General features: G+C 36.8%; 1 non-coding gene across 1 annotated transcript; it reads right to left on the bottom strand.

The window, feature by feature from the left end:
* Window positions 1–18420: 18420 nt before the first annotated feature.
* On the bottom strand, window positions 18421–18496 carry LOC111769689 (small nucleolar RNA SNORD115). Its single transcript, XR_002802462.1, has one exon. It is a non-coding gene; the product is annotated as a small nucleolar RNA SNORD115 (small nucleolar RNA).
* Between the last annotated feature and the right edge of the window lie 4767 nt (window positions 18497–23263).

The raw sequence follows: 23263 nt of genomic DNA, 5'->3' as shown, positions 1-23263 counted from the left end.
GTATTATATACTATGATCAAATAAGATTTATCCCAGGGATGCAAGGATGTTTCAACATAAGAAAATCAATTAATGTGATAAACCACTAAAAAGAATGAAGGATAAAAGTTATATGATCATCTTAGATGCATAAAAAGCATTTAACAATATTCAATATCCTTGCATGATAAATACTCAACAAATTAGGCATGGAAGAAATGTACCCCAACAAAATAAAGGCCATATATTACAGCTAACAACATACTCAAAGGTGGAAAGCTGAAAGCTTGTCATATAACATCAGGAACAATACAGGAATGCCAATTCAATCCACTTCTATTCAACATAATGCTGGAAATCCAAGCCAGAACAAATAACCAATTAGAAAAAATAAAAGGCATCTAAATTACAAAGGAAGAAGTAAAATAGTCTCTGTTTGCAAATGGCATCATCTATATATACAAACGTCTAAAGATTCTCCCAAAAACCTGTTGGAAATAAAGGAATTCAGTAAAGTTGAAGAATGCAAAGTCAACATATGAGAATAATTTGCTTCTCTACACAATGAGCTCCCCAAAAAGAAATTAAGAAAACAATCTCATTTACAATGGCACCAAAAAAAAAAAAAAAACAAACTTATGGATAAACCTAACCAAGGAAGTAAAAGATATGTACACTGAAAACTATAAAATGTTTATGGAAGAAATTGAAGAAGGCACAATTAAATGGAAATTTATCCTATGTTCATAGATTGGAAGAATTAATATTGCTAAAATGTCCATATGATCCAAAGGGATCTACAGATTTAATGCAATCTCTATAAAAATTCCAATGACATTTTCCACAGAACTAGAAAAAACAATCCTAAAATTCATAGGGAACTGAAAAAGACCCCAAAAAGCCAACGAAATTTTAAGGAACAATAATAAAGATGGAGGTATCACATTTCCTGACCCAAAACTACAGTGCAAAGCTATAGTAATCAAAACAGTATGGTACTGGAATAAAAGCAAACACATAGATCAATGGAACAGAACACATGGCCCAGGAAAAAACCCACAAATATGCAACTAAGCAGTCTTCAACAGGGGTCCCACGAATATAAAATAGGGAAAATATAGTCTGTTCAATAAATAGCACCAACAAAACGGGATATCCATATGCAACAGAATGAAATTGGACTCATATCCTATACTATACACAAAAAATCAACCCAAAATAAAGACTTAAATGTAAGACCTAAAACTGTAAAATCTCCCAGAATAAAACATAGGGGAAAAGCTCCTTGACATTGGTCTGGGCAATAATTTCTTAGATATGACACCAAAAGCACAGGCAACAAAAGCAAAAATAAACAAGTGGGACTACATCAAACTAAAAAGCTCTGCATAGCAAAAGAAACAAGCAATAAAATGAAAAGGCAACCTACAGAATGGGAAAAAATATATTTGCAAATGATATATCTGATAAGGAATTATTATCCAGAATATATAAGAAATTTCAACTCAACTCACTAAAATAAAATAAAATAAAATTTAAAAATGGGTAAAAAGAACCCCTGAACACAACCATCCCTTGGTGTTCACCAGAGATTGGTCCCAAGACTCCACCTCAGATACCAAAATCCATGGATGATCCAGTCCCTTGTATAAAATTGTGTAGCATTTGCATATAACCTACACACTTCCTCCTGTATACTTTAAATCATCTCTAGATAACTTATAATACCTAATACAATGTAAATGCTATGTAAATAGATGTTATGCTGTATTGTTTAGGAAATAATGACAAGAAGTCTGTACATGTTCAGTACAGAAACAAGCATCATAGGTCTTTTGATCTGTGGTAGGTTGGATCTGCAGATTCTGAATCCAAAGATAGGGAAGGTCAACTGTGTATGTTCCTCCAAAGAAGACATACCCATGTCCAATGGGTATATGAAAAGATGCTCAACATCACTAATCATCAGGTAAATGCAAATCTAAAGCACATTGTGATATCACCTCACACCTGTTAGAGTGACTATCATCAGAAATGCAAAGGATAACTAGTGTTGGTGAGGAAATGGAGAAAAGGGGACCCTGGTACTCTGTTGGTGGGAATGTAAACTGTTACAGCCATCATGGGTAACAGTACAGGGGTTCCTGAAAAAATTAAAATATAACTACCATATTATCCAGAAAGCACACTTCTGGCAGTATATCCAAAAGAATTGAAATCAGGATCTCAAAGACATACCTGCACTCTCATTTTCTTGCAGTATTATTCACAATAGCCAAGATATGGAAACAACACAAATGCTCATTGACAGATGAATGGATAAAAAATACAGTAGATACATGCAATGGAATATTACTCAGCTTTAAAAAAGGTGGAAACATTACCATTTGCAACAAGATGGATGGACCTGGAAGACAAAAGGATAAGTGAAATAAGTCAGTCAGAAAAATAAATCCTACATGATTCCTCTTTTATGAGGCAAATAAAATAGTCAACTATATAGGAATATATAATGGAATGATAGCTGCTAGGGGTTAGGGGTGGAAGGATTGGGGAATTATTAAATGGGTGTAAAGTTGTAGTTACACCAGATGAGTAACTTCTATAGACCTGTCATACAACATAGTGCATGTTGTTAGTAATAAGGTATTGCGTACTGGCAAGTTTAAGAGAGTGGATCTCGTGTGTTCTTATCACACACACAGAAAATGGACACAAAGAATCTTTTGCAGGTGATAGGTATTTTCACTGCCTATATTGTGGTGATAACATTAGTGTTTAATATGTCCAAACTCACCAAATTGTATAGATTATTTGTATGTAGGCTTTTGTATATAAATTATACTTCAATAAAGTTGGAAAAAATTTCAAAAGAATGATGGCTTATTTAACAGCTGGTATAATAGATATACATTTTGCCACTTGGGCTGATTTTATGTCTGAGAGAACAGAAGTCTGTAAAATTCCATGAGGGTTGACTACTGCATAAGATGCTTTTATATTACTCTGTGGGTTTCTCACACAGAACGTATCTGTGAAAAATATTAAGTCAGTATTGGGAACAGTAATAGGTAAATCAGACCAAGTTCCAGTTTATACTTTAATGACTGTGCGACAATCATATTCAACCTATTTTGTCAGGATCTGGCAGCATAGTAGCTGGGTTCCAAAGCTTACACTTAGACATCAGCAACATGGTGGAGGGACCTGTCCCCTTTGTACCTCTCCCTTTTGAACTAAAACTAAATGGACATTCATTGACCAATATAGGGAGCCCACACAGCACAACAGGATGCCTAAGAGACACACACAGCTAAAAATATGTGAGTGGATAGACTGGCCTTCCAGAAAGTGGTGGAGCTAGGTGAGTACTCCCTGCCCTCCCCTGGTAGCCCTGTGCATGCACATTAATGCTTTCCAGCCTGGCATGAGGGCCCTGAAAATGGGAACATGCTCTGGGTGATTGTAGGAAGAGGCTGCAGCAGCCCTTTACCCACTCATAATCAATTTTCCAGTGGGTGGGGGGGAGCCCACCGTGCCCCTCTGCCCCAAGGAGTGGCCCTAGCTTGGTCCCAGTGAGGAAGTCCTGCCCACCAAGTACAGTGGCCCTGCAGGAACACAAGAAGAGACTGCAGCAGATCTACACATCAGTGTAAGTGCACTCCAGGCCTGCATGAGGGCCCATAGTACTGCTGAGCCCCAAAAGAGGGAACATGCCCTGGGAAACTGTAGGAAGAAGAAGCAGCAGCCCTTAGCCTGCTTGTGATTGCTTTCTTGGTGGGGTGGGGAAACTGGGGAGCCCACTGTGCCCCTGTGGTTCCAAGGAGTGGCCCTACCTTGGTCCTGGAGGGAAGCCACACCCACAAAGCACAGTCCACATGAGTGCCTGAGTACTCCCCAGGCTGGCACAAGCACTCATAGTACCCCCACCTCTTCCAGCAGATGAGGTTGGACCAGAAACTTTGCCCCTGCTTCCTCCTAGCAGTAACAGGTGGAATCTGAAACCTAATACTACCACAAATGCCCCAACAAAAGATTAGTTTATCAAACACCAGGAGAAACTGCAGCAAAAATTCAGATCAGAAGGAAACTGACAATTCTCCAGAAACAACCCTAAAGTCACAGATATTTACAACCTAAATGGGAGAGAATTCAAAATATCTGTCATAAAAAAACTCAATGATTTACAAGAGAATGCAGAAAGACAGTTCAATGAGCTCAGGAATAAAATGAATCTCTTCACCAAAGAGGTTGAAACTATAAAAAAATCAAGCAGAAATTCTGGATATGAAAGACACAACTAACAAAATAAAAAATAATCTAGAGTCCTTAAGAAATAGAACTGATATTATTGAGGAAAGAATTAGTGATTTAGAGGATAAAAATATAGAAATTCTAGAGGGGCAGGAGGAGACAGAACTAAGGTTTAAAAAAAGAAGGAATTCGTTGAGAAATACCCAACTCAATTAGGAAAAGAAATATAAGTATTATAGTTATTCCAGAGGAAGAAGAGGGGGAGAAAGGAGCAGAGAGCTTGCTCAAAGAAATAATAGCTGAGAACTTCCAAAACCTGGGAAAGGACTCAGATTTACAAATACACAATTCTAATAGAATGGCTAATTACATCAATGCTAAAAGACCTTCTCCAAGGCATATAATAGTAAAAGTGGCAAAAGCCAATGACAAAGAAAAAATATTAAGGGCAGTGATGTAGAAGAAAATAAACTATAAAGGAAACCTCACGCTTTCAGCAGATTTCTCAGTGGAAACCCTACAGACTAGCAGAGAATGCAATGATATATTCAAAATACTAAAACACAAAAACTTTCAGCCAAGAATACACTATCCAGTGAAACTGTCCTTCATATATGATGGCGAAAGAAAAGCTTTCCCAGATAAACAAAAGCTGAGGGAGCTCATTGCAAGTAGATCTTCTCTACAATAAATAATTAAAGATGCCCTCACACTGGAAGCAAAAAGGCAAGGTCTACAAAGCTTTGAGCAAGCGGATAAATAGATAGACATAATCAGAAAAGTGTAGCTCTCTATCAGAACCAGGAGGCAAATACTCAATTATAACTTAGAAGATAAAGGGAAAGGAAGCATCAAAAATAATGATAAACACTTCAACGTAGTCACAAACTTACAACATTAAAACCAGAACAATTTGTAACAGCAGTAACTCAGAAGGGCAAGAGGAAAGAGATGGAAAATGGTTAGGTTAATGGAGATAAGAAACTATGAGAAAAAAGACTAGTTCATGCATGAGATCTTTTATACAAACCTCACAGTAACCACTAAACAAAAAATCAGAGAAGAGCCACTATTCACAAAAAGAGAGAAAACTGAGAAAACCTCCTCAGAAAACCCACAAAATGAAATGGCAGCCAGAAATACAAAGGAAGAGAAACAATGGAAACACAGAACAACCAGAAAACAAGAAATAAAATGGCAGTATTAAGCAGTCATATATGAATAATCACTTAAATGTAAATGCATTGAATTCTCCAATCAAAAGACACAGAGTAGCTGGGTGGGTTAAAAAATAAAACCCAGCAATATGCTACCTCCAGGAAACACATCTCAGATCTAAAGACAAACATAGGCTCAGAGTGAAGGGATGGAAGACAATACTCCAAGCTAATAGCAAACAAAAGAAAGCAAGCATTGCCATACCTATATTAGTCAAAGCAGACTTCAAGATAAAAAAGACAAAGAGAGACAAAGAGGGGCAGTATATCAATGGTAAAAGGGACATTCTACCAAGAGGACATAACACTTATTAATAAATATGCACTTAACACAGGGGCACCAAAGGACATAAAGCAAGTATTAACAGACCCAAAGGGAGAAATTAACAGCAACACAATAATAGTATGGAACCACAACACCCCACTTACATCAATAGACAGATCATCCAGACAAAAAGTCAACAAGGAAATAGTATATTTAAATGAAACACTTGGACGTAATAGATGTATATAGAACAATCCATCCAAAACCAGCAGAATATACATTCTTCTCAAGTGCACATGCATCATTTTCAAAGATAGACCATATATGGGAAACAAGGCAGGCCTCAATAAATTTAAGAAGATTGAAAGCATCTCAACCATCTTTTCCTACTACAATGCTATGAAACTAGAAATCAACTACAATAAAAAAATGGGATAGTCAGAAATATGTGGAGACTAAACAATATGCTACTAAACCACCATTGGATCAATGAAGAAATAAAAGGGGAAATTAAAAAACAACTAGAGACAAATGAAAATGAAAATACAGCATACCAACTTTTATAGGATGCAGCAAATGTGGTCATAAGAGGAAAATTCATAGTAATACCTGCCCACCTCAACAAACAAAAAAAACCTCAAGTAAGTAATCTTAAACTGCACCTACATAACTGGAAAAAGACCACACAAAGACTAAAGTCAACACAATGATGGAAATAATAAAAATCAGAGCAGAAATAAATGAAATAGAGACTAAAAAACAGAAGAAATGATTAATGAAACTAAGAGTTGGCTCTTTGAGAAGATAAACAAAATTGACAAACCCTTATCCAGAATCACTAAGAAAAAAAGAGAAGTCTCAAATAAATAAAATTAGAAATGAAACAGAAGAAATTACCAAAGATACTGCAGAAATACAATGGATTATAAGAGAATTCTATGAAAAACTATATGCCCACAATTGGATAACCTAGAAGAAATGGATAATTAGACTCTTACAACCTCCCAAAACTGAATCAAGAAGAAATAGAGAATCTGAATAGCTCGATCACAAGTAAAGAGATTGAAACAGTAATCAAAAACCTCCCAAAAAACAAAAGTCCAGGACCAGATGGCTTCTCTGAAGAATTCTACCAAACATTCAAAGAAGATTTAATATCTATCCTTCTCAAACTATTACAAAACATTCAAGAAGATGGAATACTATTGACTCATTCTATGAGGCCAACATTACCCTGATACCAAAAACAGACAAGGACAACACAAAGAAGGAAAATTGCAGGCCAATATCACTGATGAACATAGATGCAAAAATCCTCAACAAAATATTGGCAAACCAAATACAGGAATAGATTAAAAGGATCATTCACCATGATCAAATGGGATTTATACCAGGGATGCAAGGGTGATTCAACATCCACAAATCAATCAATGTGATACACCACATTAACAAACTGAGGAATAAGAATCATATGACCATCTCAATAGATGCAGAGAAAGCATTTGACAAGATCCAACATCCATTTATGATAAAAACTCTCAAGAAAATGGGCACGGAAGGAAAAACTTCAACATAATAAAGGCCATATATGACAAACCCACAGCCCACATCATACATAAGGGTGAGAGACTGAAAGCCATCCCTCTGACAAAAGGAACAAGACAAGTATGCCCACTCTTGTTACTCCTATTTGACATAGCACTGGAGGTTTTGGCCAGAGCAATTAGGGGAGAAAAAGAAATAAAAGGAATTCAAATTGGAAAGAAAGAGGTGAAACTATTACTGTTTGCAGATGACATGATTCTATATGTAGAAAATTCTAAAGATCCATCAGAAAAGTATTAGAAATAATCAATAACTACAGCAAAGTTGTAGGGTAAAAAATAAATTTTAAAAAATCAGTTGCATTCCTATATACTAACAATGAACTAGCAGAAAGGGAAATCAAGAATGCAATTCCATTTAAAAACACTACAAAAAGAATAAAATATCTAGGGATAAACTTAACTAAGGAGGTGAAAGACCTGTCTACTGAAAATTATAAGATACTATTGAAAGAAATTGAAGAGGACTTAAAGAAAAGAAAAGATATTTCATGTTCATGGGTCAGAAGAATAAATGTAGTTAAAATGTCCATACTACCTAAAGCAGTCTACAGATTCAATGCAATCCTAATCAGAATCCAAACAGACTCATGAAATGACATTGAACATCACTAATTGTTAGGAAAATGCAAATGAAAACTACAATGTGATATCACCTTACACCAGTCAGAATGGCTAATTACCATAACAAAAAACAACAAATGTTGGACAGGATGTGGAGAAAAGGGAACCCTCATATGCTGCTGGTGGGAATGCAAACTGGTGCAGCCACTATAGAAAACAGAATGGAGATTTCTCAAAAAATTAAAAATAGAAATACCATACATTGGAGGTGGTGTCAGCATCACAGCAGAGTGAGCTCTTACCTTGGACTCTGCTCTCTAAGATTCAATGAAAAGGACATTCATATACCAACAGAGGATATTTACACATCACAAAAGATGTCTGAGAGACATCAGGAGCAGCCATACTCTGGAAGGTGGTGGTGGGGCTGTATCATCTGGAGAAAGTGGAAGCTGATCCACAGGAGCTCCATGGAGAGAGAGGGGCTGCGGCAGCAGGAGGTGAGCAGGTGAAAAGGGCCCCCCTCCATGCCCAGTACTCTAGCCCCAGAATTGTCCAGAGCACAGAGCAGTGAACGTGGTAGTGGCAGTGAGGAAATTTCACAGGTGAGGGAGATTCCCCATGCCTGCCCAGCACACCAGCCCCCGAATTGACCAGAACACGGTGCACAGAGCATGGCAGTGGTGGCAGGGAAAGTGTGTATGAGAGGAGAGTTATCCTGCCCCCGCCTGGCACTCCTGCCCCACTATAGCCCAGAGCATGGAGTGGTGAGTGAGGTAGCAGCAGCTGGGGGAAAGGGAAAGTGCACAGTCCTGCAATTGCCCAGAGCTCCATACAGAGAGACAAGTGGGGCCTGGGGGAAGCGCTGAGGAAGGAGAGTACCCCTCGCCCTGCCCAGTGCTCCAGATCTGCCATTGATCAGTCACTCAGTGAAAAGTACTCAATAGCTGGAGCTGGGGAGCCCATGTTCTGCGGGGTTCAGAATACACAGTGCCTGAGCTCCATCTAGTGGCCGTATGTGGGAGGTGCGACCAGATAAGAGAATGATGAGGAAGCAAAACTCCATCAAGCAGCAGGAGTAGGTATATTAAATCTCTAGACCATAAGGAAAGTAAGAAGTGCCCAGAAACCAACCCTGAAGGCACAGAAATCCATAATCTAAATGACAAAGAATTCAAAAAAGCTATCATAAAAAAACTCGATGGGTTACAAGAAAACACAGAAAGACAAAGGAATGGATTCAAGTTTTTCACAAAGGAGATTGAAACCATAAAGAAGAACCAATCAGAATTGTTGGAGATAAAAACCACAATGGATAAAATAAAGAAAAATCTGGATTCCCTAAAAACAGAGCTGACAATATGGAGGTCAAAATCAGACAATTAGAGGATAGTAGTACAGAAATGGTTCAGAGGGAGGAGAAGAGAGAACTAAGACTAAAAGGAAATGAAGAAGCTCCCAGAAGAATATCTGACTTAATCAGGAAATGCACCATAAGGATTATAGGTATTACAGAAGGAGAAGAGAAGGAGAATGGAGCAGAAAGCTTGTTCAAAGAAATAATAGCTGAGAAATTCCCAAACCTGGGGAGAGAGCCGGAAATCCATGTGAAAGAGGCCTCCAGATCTCTTAACTTTGTCAATGTAAAAAGACCCACTCCAAGGCATATAGTAATGAAGCTGGCAAAAGTCAAGGACAAAGAAAATATACTAATGGCAGCAAGGCAGAAGAAAATAACTTACAAAGGAACCCTTGTAAGACTTTGAATGTATTTCTCAGCAGAAAACTTACAGGCTAGGAGAGAGTAGAATGATATATTCAAAATCCTGAAAGACAAAAACTTTCAGCCAAGAATATTTTATTGAGCTAGAATTTCCCTCAGATCTGATGGAGAAATCAAAACTTTCCCAGATAAACAAAAGCTAAAGGAGTTCATTGCCAGAAACCCCCCCATGCAAGAAATCCTCAAGAAGGCTTTCATACCTGAAAGGAAAAAAAATAGGGAAGGGGCTGCAAAGCCCTGTGAAAGGAGATGAATAGGTAGGCAATAATGAGAAAATGGCAGCCCTCTATCAGATCAGGCTAGTAAACATTTAACTTTAACATCAAAGATAAAGAAAAGGAAAACATCAAAACAAAAATGATCTCATTATTTTAACCACAAACTCACAAAACAAGATGGAAAAAGATATGACAAAAATAACTTAGAAAGGGAAGAGGAAAGGGATGAAATCAGTATAGTCCAAGGAAAGAAGAGGCTATGAGAAAATAGACTATCTCAACTTATGAGTATTTTTTATACAATCTAAGGGTAACCACTAAAAAATAATTAGAATAGAAACATTTATGATAAACAAGGAGAAAACGAAGAAAACCAACAGACAAAATTACCTAATTAAACTGATAGTCTGAAATACACAAGAAGAGAAACAAAAGAAATGTGGAAGAACCAGGAAATGTGTGATAAAATGGCATTATTAAGCCCTCATATATCAATAATCACTCTAAGTGTAAATGGATTGAATTCCCCAATCAAAAGACACAGAGTAGCAGGATGGATTAAAGAACAAGACCCAACAATATGCAGCCTCCAGGAAACTCATCTCAGCTTTAGAGACAAACATAGGCTCAGAGTGAAGTGATGGAAGACAATATTCTGAGGTAATGGCAAACAAAAGAAAGCAGGTGTTGCCGTACTCATATTAGACAAAGTAGACTTCAATATAAAACTGGTAAACAGAGACATAGGAGGGCAGTATATAATGATAAAAGAGACTCTCCACCAAGAAGATATAACACCTATAAACATGTATGCACCCAACACAGGAGCACCAAAGTACATAAAGCAACTATTAACAAACCTAAAAGGAGCTATCAATGACAACACAGTAATAGTAGGGGACGTCAATACTCTACTTATATCAGTGGATAGATCATCCAGACAAAAATCTCAACAAGGAGATAGTGGACTTAAATGAAAACCTAGACCAGATGAACTTAATAGATATACATAGAGCACACCATCCCAAAACAGCAGAATATACATTCTTCTCAAGCACACATGAACATTCTCAAGGATAGGCCATATATTGGGAAACAGGGAAACCCCAATAAATTTAACAAGATTGAAATCATATCTACTAACTTTTCCAAGCATAATGCTGTGAAACTAGAAATTAACTACAAGAAAAAAGCAAAAAAAGGAACAAAAACGTGGAGACTAAACAACATGCTACTGAACAACCAATGGGTCATCGAAGAAATAAAGAGAGAAATCAAAAAATATTTGGAGACAAATGAGAATGAAAACACACCATACCAACTCTTATGGGATGCAGCAAAAGTGGTCCTAAGAGGGAAATTTATAGCAATACAGGCCTACATTAACAAACAATAAAAAGCTCAAATAAACAATCTTAAACTACACCTAACAGAATTAGACAAAGAAGAACAAACAAAGCCCAAACTCAACAGGAGGAAAATAATACAAATTAGAGATGAAATAAATAAAAGTGAATAAAAAGACTGTAAAAAGGATCAATGAAACAAGGAGCTGATTCTTTGAGAGGATAAACAAAATTGACGACCGCTTAGTCAGACTCACTAAGAAATAAAGAGAGAAGACTCAAATAAGTAAAATTAGACATTAAAGAGGAGAAATTACAACAGATACCACAGAAATACAAAAGATTATAAGAGAATATTATGAAAAACTATATGCCAACAAACTGGACAATCTAGAAGAAATGGATAAATTCTTAGACTCTTACAACCTCCCGTAACTGAACCAAGAAGAAAGAATCTGAATACATCAATCACAAGTAAAGAGATTGAAACAGTAATCAAAATCCGCCCCCCCCCCCAAAATAAAAAGTCCAGGACCAGATGGCTTCTCTGTAGAATTCTCCCAAACATTCAAAGACAATCTATTACCTATTCTTCTCAAAGTATTCCAAAAATTTGAGGAAGATGGAAATGTTCCTAATACATTCTACAAGGCCAACATCACCCTAATCCCAAAGCAAGACAGGGACAACACAAAGAAGGAAAATTACATGCCAATATTGCTGATGAACATAGATGCAAAAATTCTCAACAAAATATTGGCAAACTGAATACAGCAGTACGTTAAAAAGATTATTCACTGTGATCAAGTGGGATTCATACCAGGGACGCAGGGATGGTTCAACACCTGCAATGAATGCAATACACCACATTAACAAAAGGAGGAACAAAAACCACGTGATCATCTCCATAGATGAAGATAAAGCATTTGACAAGATCCAACACCTGTTCACAATAAAAACTCTCAATAAAATGAGGATAGAAGGAAATTACCTCAACATAATAAAGGCCATATATGACAAACTCACTGCTAACATCATACTCAATGGGGAAAAACTGAAAGACATCCCACTGAGAACAGCAACAAGACAAGGGTGCCCACTCTTACCACTCTTATTCAACATCGTACTAGAGGGTTTGGCCATAGCAATCAGGTAGGAAAAAGAAATAAAAGGAATCCAAATAGGCATTGAAGAAGTGAAACTCTTGCTGTTTGCAGATGACATGATTTTATATATAGAAAACCCTGAAGACTCCATCAGAAAACTATTAGAAATAATCAACAACTACAGCATAGTTTCAAGACACAAAGTCAACTTACAAAAATCAGTGGCATTTCTATAATAACGAACTAACAGAACAAGAACTCAAGAATACAACCACATTACAATCACAACAAAAAGAATAAAATATATAGGAATAAATTTAACCAAGGAGGTGAAAGACCTGTACAAGGAATAAGAGATTACTGAAAGAAATCGGAAGATATTCCATGTACATGGATTGGAAGAATAAACATGGTTAAAATGTCCATTCTACCTACAGCAATCTATAGATTCAATGCAATCTCAATCAGAATCCCAATGAAATTCTTCACAGAAATGGAGCAAAGAATCTTAAAATTCATATGGGGCAACAAAAGACCACAAATAGCCAAAGCAATCCTGAGAAACAAGAACAAAGATGGTGGCACCACAATACCTGACTTCAAAACACATTACAAAGCTATAACAATCAAAACAGCATGGTACTGGTACAAAAACAGGCACACATATTCATGGAAGAGAATTGAAAGCCCAGAAATAAAGCCACACATCTACAGACAGCTAATCTTCGAGAAAGGAGCCAAGAACATACAATGGAGAAAGGAAAGCCTCTTCAATAAATGGTGCTAGGAAAACTGGACAGCTACATGCTAGAGAATGAAAGTAGACCATTACTTTTCTCCACACACAAAAATAGACTCAAAATGGATCAAAGACTTGAAGGTAAGACCTGAAATAGTAAAACTTGTGGAAGAAAATATAGGTAGTACACTCTTTGACATCAGCTACGATGTCGACTCAGACAAGGGAAACAAAATAAAAAATAAACAAGTGGGACTTCATCAAACTAAACAGCTTCTGCAAGGCAAAAGAAACCAAGATCAAAATTAAAAAACAACCCACCAACTAGGAGAAAATATTTCTAAACCATATATCCAATAAGGGGTTAATCTCCATAACATATAAAGAACTTACACAACTGAACTACAAAAAAATAAACAATCCAATCAAAAAGTGGGCAGAGGAAATGAACAATTTTCCAAAGAAGATATATAGATGGCCAATAGGCACATGAAGAGATGCTTGACATTGCTAATCATCAGGGAGATTCAAATCAAAACTACACTTAGATATCATCTTATGCCCATTACAATGGCTATAATCACCAAGACAAAAACTAATAAATGGTGGAGAGGTTGTGAAGAAAAGTGAACCCTCATCCACTGCTGGTGGGGAATGCAAACTGGTGCAGCCACTTTGGAAAACAGTATGGAGATTTCTCAAAATATTAAAAATAGAATTACCATATGACCCAGCTATCCCACTACTGGGTATTTATCCAAAGAACTTGAAATCAACAACACAGAGAGACTTATGCACCCCTATGTTCATTGCAGCATTATTCACAATAGCCAAGATGTGGAAGCAACCCAAGTGCCCTTCAATGGATGAATGGATAAAGAAGAAGTATAGATAAAGAAGTTGTGGTGTGTGTGTATACACACACACTCTCTCTCTCACACAGACACACACACACCCCCCATGGAATACTACTCAGCCATAAAAAAAGACAAAATCATCCCATTTGCAACAACATGGTTGGCCCTTGAGGGTATGATGTTAGGCAAAATAAGACAGAGAAAGGCAAATACTGTATGATTTCACTCATATATGGAAGATAATAAATACATGGATAAAGAGAACAGACTGGTGGTTACCAGAGGCGAAGGGGGTTTGGGGGTGGGTGAAAGGGACAAAGGGGCACATACGTATGGTGACAGACAAAAATTAGACTACTGGTGGTGAGCTGGATGACCTCTATTCAGAAATTGATAAATAATAATGTACACCTGAAATTACACAATGTTATAAACCATTATGATCTCAATAAAATTATTGGGGAAAAAAAGGTTACACTTGCCCAGAATAGCATTAAGATTAAACAATAAGATTCATTCATGCTAGTCTGGTAGCACACTGAGAAATGCATGAATCTTAAGAACTTGTAAAATAATAACAATGAAATAATCTGTGATAAGGGTCCCAAGGTCAAAGCCTGAGTCTTTTCAATCAGGAGAGTTGTTGCTCCTATGCCTTATAAACACCCTTGCATTCCCAGAGCAACAAAATCCAATAACACAGAAAAGTAAGCAATACGCCTATAATGAGGGCCTGATTTTTAATAAGCACACTATCAGAAGCACTGTTAATCTCATGACAGAAAATGCAGAAGGTTTTATCAAAGTTAAGAACTAATATAGATGGGAAAACAACAGCTTTTTTAAAGTGTGAAGGCTTCTTCATCTTATTTTGACTACAATTTTGATATTTCACGTAATATCTCAGGAGGGGCCTAGCCTTTTCATAAGAGGCAGGGATCCACAACAAACCCTCAAAATTGGTGGAGGTTTTTTTGTTTGTTTGTGGTCCATTGTTTCAACTGTATATTAAGCTGAGTTCAGGATGAAACCATCTTCCATCTGTTGGCCAATAATACATATCTCAGATATTTGACTTCAGTTTGATAATATTTCAACTTACAGAAATTTAATAAAGCTAAAATATCTTCTTTACTAGCATGTGAGTTATTAGCAGCTATCAATAAATCACCCACTATTGAATTAGCATGGAACCTCAAGGTAGAGAAAATTCTCTAAGTTTTCTGATAAATGCCTAGAGAATACAGTGGGTACATCTCAGAATCCCTGGGGAATCATCTGCCACAAATATTGAAAGCCTCCATAGGTAATCTCAAAGAGGAACCTTGACTCTTTAGCTGAAGGTAAATAAAATAAAGCTGAACATGTCTATTACAGAAAAATATTTAGCTGACTCAGACACAGAGGTTAAGATAGTTAGAAAGGTTGGGTACCACAGGTGTTAGAGAAATCACAACTTATTTATTTCTCTTAGATCATATTCAAATCCATGAGCAGATTGACCCTTCTTGTCAAATTTTCCTTCCTTTCTGACAGGTAATATGGAAGAGTTACAAGGTAAATATACCTTCTTTATTATGCCCTGTTTTTACAGCTCTCTAATTACCAGTTGTATCCATTGTGTTTGAGTTATAGAGAATATATTCTATATATGGCCATGGTTTTTCTTTATTGTAAACTATAGCAATGAAATTGATCCCTTTTATGAAACTGCTATAATTTGTTCTGAGGGCCCATCATGATGGATCTATTTCCTCTAATCTGAGTGAACTTCTCAGCATTGGGTAAGACTGCCACTCTCCCATAGCCCTCTTTTATTTCAGAAAGCACATATTTACCAGCCTAGATACATTGCCTCCCAGCTGCTCCAAAAACACCCCATCCAGAGTACAGAACATCACAGCCCTTAGTTTACATAGCAGGTCACTTCCTAACAGATTATCAAGCACGTGAGAAGACAAGGCATATTCTTCTAAGGGGGGATCTCTAAGGGAGAACAGGTGGAAGGTCCAGAAACACCCACACCTTAGATGTTTTTCTGGGTTAGGGCTGAACAACAAAGGTCAGTAGAAATTGCAGAACTCATGGCTCCAGTATGCACAAGAAAGAATAGGAAAAAATAAGATGAGGAAAAGAACAGATACCTAAGTTTATCCCATTCCCAGTTCTGAGGTTCCCTCATTATGTCAATTTTGCTCATCAGTTTACACCATTTGCCAATTATTTCCTGTCTGATTTCCTGGGGTGGGGAGAATCCTCTTGAGGAGGTGGTAAAACTTCAGAGTTTGATTGTGTTCCTTGAATTTTCCTCAGTCTCTTCCAGCATTCCTTTTGCAATGTCTTGATTTTTCAATAGTGACTTATTTACTTTTCATTAGTGACTGCCTCTTATTTGTTGGTGACCCCAAATAAGGATGTGGTCTCTTGTGAATCATTATAAGGGGCAGTTAAAATTGCAGTCTTAAGTTTCTTTATGTCTTATCTTCCTACATATTATCCCAAAGCTGAATTGCTGCCACCATTATTTGAGAAACTATCTGTCCTTGCCACCAACCTACTTTTTCTCCTGTTTGTATTTGACTTCCTGGCAACAAAAGTGCCCTGAAAATGTATAGACTCAAGGGTCTACTCTGATCTTCACATGGATTTATATTTGTAAATTTAGAAAATTCCTCAGTGAACTGTGGTAAAAATCAATGGAGGACTCACCCAGTTTCTGAGTGCAACATTTAGCTTCTCCCAGTTCACTTTCTGCAGAAAGGTTTCAAGGACTCCAGTCAGCAGTCCCTCGTGTTGAGTTTCCAAGGTACAAAGACTAGCCTGAGTTGTTGGAGGAAGTATATAGTTGGATTCCTGATGACTTGGCACTCCCTGATGTGGGGGTTACCATTTTGCCTCTTTTGCGCCTTTTCCATTACTCAAAGACAGTCAACTGCAGGCAACAACCTATGTAGGAGCCAATATGCACCCACATGTATAGAGTTGTAGATTGAAAACACATTGCAGCAGCTCAGGAAATTTTTGTTAATTTCCTTCCAGAGTATTTGAAAAGAATTCTTAGGTTAGCCCATCTTAGCTAAGGAAAAGGACATACAGACCCTTACTATTTTCAGTCCTTCCAGCAATCTTGAATACATTCTAACAGGCATTTGAGTTGCTGGAGTTGAAAAAGAAGAGGGCTGATATTCTTCATATTCAAAAAAAAAATAAGTTGGTTTCTATGGCACTGTAGTTTCGGTTCCCATTTTGCCATTTAGCAGCATGACTCTGTCTTTATTCTCTTTTTCCAAGTTAGTAGGGCAACCACTGTCCAACCTGATATTTTCGTTGTATGACAGTCTCTTATCCAAATTTTCAATGACTACTTGTGCTTTTCTCTTAATCATACCTGCTTCCATAGCTGTTTGAATAGCCCGGAAAACTCCTACATCTCCTCCCAACGATGGCACTCATGCTGGGTACCAGCATAATTTTTATGTCATTAAATCTCCTCATGACCCAAGCCATGACACTCTCCTTATACATCTATTTGATCCTGAAAATCCTAATGAGTATTGGCATTCTTAAACCCTTGTGCCAAAAACAATTGGAGTTTGGGCAGATTCAGTGAAGCTAGTGTGAGTAGCTTTCATGTTTCTCTCATGTAGGAGGCCACAAAGTCCTCTTGTTCAGTAGTCTTTATCTAAGAGGACAAAGGTTTGACAGTAGTCAAGGATGAAAACTGTCTCATGGGTACTATTACTAAAAACTAAATAAGATACCAGGAAGCTCCTAATTTTATTGATTTTTACAACCAATGAGCTAACAAATATCTGGATTTCAATCCTTTGGCTGCAATTGCCAGGATTCTTGAATATTCATAGTCCAAAAATGATCCACAAGTGTAACACATTGAAAACCTGAGATAATATGACAGGGCTGAATTTGTCTACTTGAGCATTTAGACCCAAGCAAACATTGTACCATAGAAAGGATATTGATGAATCACAAAACTTTTTCATCTTTCAGTTTAAGCAAGCTCAGGTGAAAAGTGAAATTCTCATGAGGATTCCATCATATACACCACTCATAGAGAAGAATCCAGAATGATATTCATGTTATCTGAAAGAATGACTCTAAATGCCCTAGAAACAAGTCTTTACTAGTTCAAAGGTCTATTTGGAATTTCTCAGTTACCAAAGGCAGCCCTAATCCATGTAATGGTGCAAATCTTGCCAGCCAGATTTACTGCAACACGCGATGTAAAAAAAGAAGTGAGGTATAATTTCCAAAAATTATGAGAACAAAGCACCCCAAACTGGTTAATATAAAAGAAAGTGTCACTCACTGGGAAAGGAAAGAAAGAGGTGGAGTTTCCCACAGGGGATTTATTATCTAAAGCCCCCAAATAGAATTTATACTCTAGTGAAGCTAAGAACCCCCACCCCACCACACACACACACACACACACACACACACACTTCATGATCTACGACTGTCACCTCTGCTGGGCCTCAGTGTGATCCTATTGAGCATAATTTTTATGTCGTTACATCTCCTCAAGAAAAGATCTCATCATTCACTCAAGCCATGGCACCTCCCATACCTACAACATCTTTATCCTGAAATCTCTTACTAGGGATGGCACCCTTAAAACTCCGGTGCCAGATTGACCAGAGATCTGAGAGATTCAGTGCAGGACAACTGGGTAGTTAATTGTGCTGCAGGGGAAGTGAACTAAAGGAAACTATTCTCCATTTGTCTTTGTCTATGAGAACAGGATTTGGACAGTACTCAAAGATGAAATCTATGTCTCTCATGTCTGCATTGCTCATGTTCCTCTGTGATTTCTACATGAGGGATATTGGTTGTCCTTACTCAAAAAAGACCACATTCCTTGTAAATAGACCAGCGATTCACTAAACACAGTCAAGTCAAAGCAAATAATATACCTTGGCCTCAAGAACCTGTCAGGAGGCTTTATGAATAAGAAATAAAATCTTATTATTAACAAGCCCTTGGCTGTACCTTCCTGGAAGCCAGAACAGAAAAAAATGGCATCATGAATAGCATATATTTTCCTCTTAAAATTAACCTAATGAAGCCACATGATAATCAGAAGCTAGATATCAGGAATCAGGCTACTCTTATTTCAATCTCACACATCATAGGCAAAGCATATACCCGAATCTCAAACCTCTGGCTGCAATTGCCAAGGTTCTTCAATTGTGAGTAGTTAGTTTATGATCCACAAGTATCACAACACCTTGGCAAACTCAAAATAAACTGACAGAAACAAATTTGTCTATATGTGAATTTAGATTCAACCAAATAATTCACCATAGAAATAATACCAATGAAATCAAGATTTCTTAATTTCAATCAAAGCAAAACTCAGGCATAAAATAGTGTTTCTCATAAGGATCATAATGTCTATGTGAGTCACTCATAGAGAATTAGCCATATTAATTTTCATATTCCCTTAAAAAATAAACCTAGGGGCCAGCCCAGGAGTGCAGCAGTTAATTTCGCATGTCCTGCTTTGGCAGCCCAGGGTTCACCAGTTCAGATCCCAGGTGCAGACCTACTCAGGGCTTGTCAAGCCATGCTACTGCACGCGTCCCATATACAAAGTAGAGGAAGATGGGCACAGACATTAGCTCAGGGCCAATCTTCCTCAGCAAAAAGAGGAGGATTGGCAGCAGATGCTATCTCAGGGCTAATCTTCCTCAAAAAAAAAAAAAAAGAGAAATAATAATAAACCTAAATATCTTAGAGGCTAGTCTTTGTTAGTCTACAGTTCTATTTGAAATTGTATCTCTCTGTAAGCACTGAGAGGAGTCCAGATTAATTTTCATTTTTGGTAATTTTCATTCTACTTGTGTTTCCTACTTGTTGCTACTGTGGATTCTTTTTTCAGCTCAACTCTGAAAACTGTGGATGATTCATTCCTGTGCTAAATAATTTTTTGGCTTAGCTCTTTAGCTTTTTATTCCATACTGTTTAGGTATTTATTATCCAGCCTTCTGCAGACCAGAATTTGGTAAAGTAGCATTGTGCTTATTGGTCCAACTCCCACAAATGTGGTCATTCAGTATGTGGTCATTTATCTTTTCCCCAGCACTCCCCTGCATGGGCAAAGCTTGTATACTCAGCCCCCTGCCTTACTGGGGTCATTTAATAGTCCGAGGGCAAGAGAAAGCACTGAAGATAGTTTCCCTGTTGAGGTTCTCCTCTACCTGCTACGTTAGCCCCTTCATTTTCATTTCCTTAGGATCTATCTGTTTCACTGTGTGCATATTCCAATGTTCATTTAGTCCTCCAACTTTTGATGGGGACTTTGTTTTCAGTTTTTTGGCTGTTAGTGCCACTGCAAGCATTCATGTGTGTGTATTTTAAGGCATGCATGATAAATTTTTGTTAACTATGTACCTGGAAGTATCTTAGTGGACACTGTCTAAGAGTATTCTAAACAGACTTACACAGCCATGCACCACACAACAACTGCATATAAACGACTGTTTTGGTCAATAATGAACTGCATACATGACAGTGGTCCCATAAGATTAGCGCCATATAGTCTAGGTATGTAGTAGGCTATATCAATTAGGTTTGTGGACGTACACTCTATGATGTTTGCACAATGACAAAATTGCCTAACGATGTTTTTCTCAGAATGTATCCCCGTCGTTAAGTGACACATGACTGTAGTTAGATTTTTAAATTTTATATAACCTGGCAAGTGTTTATTGTTTGAATGATCTTTTCGCTTATGGCTAATGACCTTGAATACTTTTTCATATACTTATTAGCCATTTGGATATCCTCCTTTGTGATGTACTTGTTTAAATGTCCTCTTTGTCATTTTTTGACATGTAAAAGTTTACTATGTCCTTTGTTTTTCATTGAATACACATTTTGATAAACAAAAGCTTTAATTTTGATACAAAACAATCATCAATGTTTTTCTTTATGTTTAATGCTATTTGTATTTAATTTTAATTTTTTTGCCTTCACCAAAATCATGGTAACATTTTCCTATGTTGTGTTCAAGAGGCTCTATTGCTTTGCCTTTTATATATAAGTCTACATTACACCTAGAAATTATTTCTCTGTATGATTTGAAAAGGGATTCAATTTTTTTCCATATTGATATCCCATATATCTAGCACCCACTGTTGAACAGATCATCATTTCCTCATCATGCAACAGTAGCACCCCTATTATAAATCAGGTAATCATATATCTGTTTGTTGAGTCTCTATTTTTTTCCCATTGGGATGGTTTTCTATCTTTTGTCAGTACACACTTGTAACTACTGTAATCTTATAAAAGGCTTGGAAATTTTGCCATGTAACTCATGAAACTTTGTTCATTTCCATCAAGAAGACCTTGGCTCTTCTTGTCTTTGCATTCTATACAATTCTTGAAATCAGACTTACAATTTCTAAAAAGCCTAATGGGATTTGATTTGGCATGCTACTGTGTTGAACCTTTAAAATGAATTTGGGGGAAAATTACCATCTATGTGTAATTGAATCTCCCAAACTGAATATATTACATCCCTTCATTTGTAAGGTTTATTTACTTCCTTTCAATAATGTTTTCTAATATTGTGGGTAGAACTTTTCCTATGTAATTGATATTTCGGATGTTTCTGAAAATGTTATGTTTTTAAATCTTCATTTTTCATCTTTGTTATTGCACATAGAAATACATTTCATTGTACTTATTTGCTATTAATATAGCAACTTTGCTAAATTAACACCCTAATTTTAATTCTTCATGTTCAGATCACTTTGAGATATAGATATATAAAGATAGATGGAGATAGATATAGATATATAAAAATATACTATCAGACATACGCATATATAGACAGTATTTTGTTATCTGTAAATAGTGAAATTTACACCTTTCCATTTCTAATCTTTGTATACCTTTTATTCATTTTCTGTAACTTATTGCACTAAGACATCCAGGATAGTGTTGAATAGAAATGGTGACAGAAAATTCCTGTGTTATTCCGAGTTTCAGGAGAAAAGCTAATGACTTTGCAATTGATTTATTTTATAAATACCTTCTATCTCATTAAAGAATTTTGCTCATTTCCTAGCTCCCATGAGATTTATGAGGAATAGATTTTGTATTTTATCAAAGGCTTTTTATTTATTTTTGAGATATTCATATTCTCTTATGTTAATATGATGGATTGCACTGAATGATTTTCTATTTCTTTTAAAAAGTAAACTTATTTTAGCATAGTTTTAGATTCACAAAAAAAGTTGTGAAGATAGCATAGAGCTTCCAAATATTCCCTACCCCATTTCACCTGTTATTAACGTCTCATGCTATTATGGTATATTTGTCACACAACTAATCAATATTGATACATTATTATTAACTAAAGTCTGCACTTTATTCAGATTTTCATTGTTTTTACCTGCTGTCCTACTACTGTTCCAGCATCCCATACAGGATGCCACAATATATTTAATTGTCATGTCTACTTAGGATCCTCTTGACTGTGATACTTTCTGAGATTTTTCTTATTCTGATGATATTCCCAGTTTTGAGGAGAACTGATCAATTATCTTGTAGAGTGTCTCTTAAGTGGGATTTGTTTAATTATTTTCTCATGACTATACCATCGTTATGGGTTTTGGGGAGAAAGACCACAGAGGTAATGTTCTATTCTTATCATATCACATCAAGGGTACATACTATCAACATGATATATTACTATTTATTTTAACCTTGATTATCTGGCTGAGGTAGTGTTTGTCAGGCTTCTCCATTGTAAAGTTACTTTTCCTCCCACCTGACATTTTTATACTGTAGTCTTTAGAAGGAAGTCACTATGCACAGACTACACTGGAGGAGTGAGGAGTTATGTTACACCCCCTTGGAGCCAAAGTATCTACAAAGACTGTTTTTACTTCTTCTGCACAAGAAATTGGTTTATTCTCCCTAATTTATTGTTTTTTCTTTTTTGAGGAAGATCAGCCCTGAGCTAACATCTGCTGCCAATCCTCCTCTTTTTGCTGAGGAAGACTGGCCCTGAGCTAACATCTGTGCCCATCTTCCTCTACTTTATATGTGGGATGCCTGCCACAGCATGGCTTGATAAGTGGCGTGTAGGTCTGCACCTGGGATTTGAACCCCAGGCCACTGAAGCAGAGCGTGCGAACCTAACTGCTGTACCACCTGGCAGGCACCTATTCAGTTTTTTATATTAGTGTGTATTCATAAATATTTATTTTATACTTTGGATTATAATTCAATATTATGCTATTTATTTTGTTCAAATTGTTCCAGCTTTGACCATTGGATGCTCTTTTGGTTAGCTCCT

The sequence above is a fragment of the Equus caballus genome, chromosome 1, assembly GCF_041296265.1.
Source record: "Equus caballus isolate H_3958 breed thoroughbred chromosome 1, TB-T2T, whole genome shotgun sequence".
NCBI classification, from domain to species: Eukaryota; Metazoa; Chordata; class Mammalia; order Perissodactyla; family Equidae; genus Equus; species Equus caballus.
This window is presented reverse-complemented; position numbering and strand designations above follow the sequence as displayed.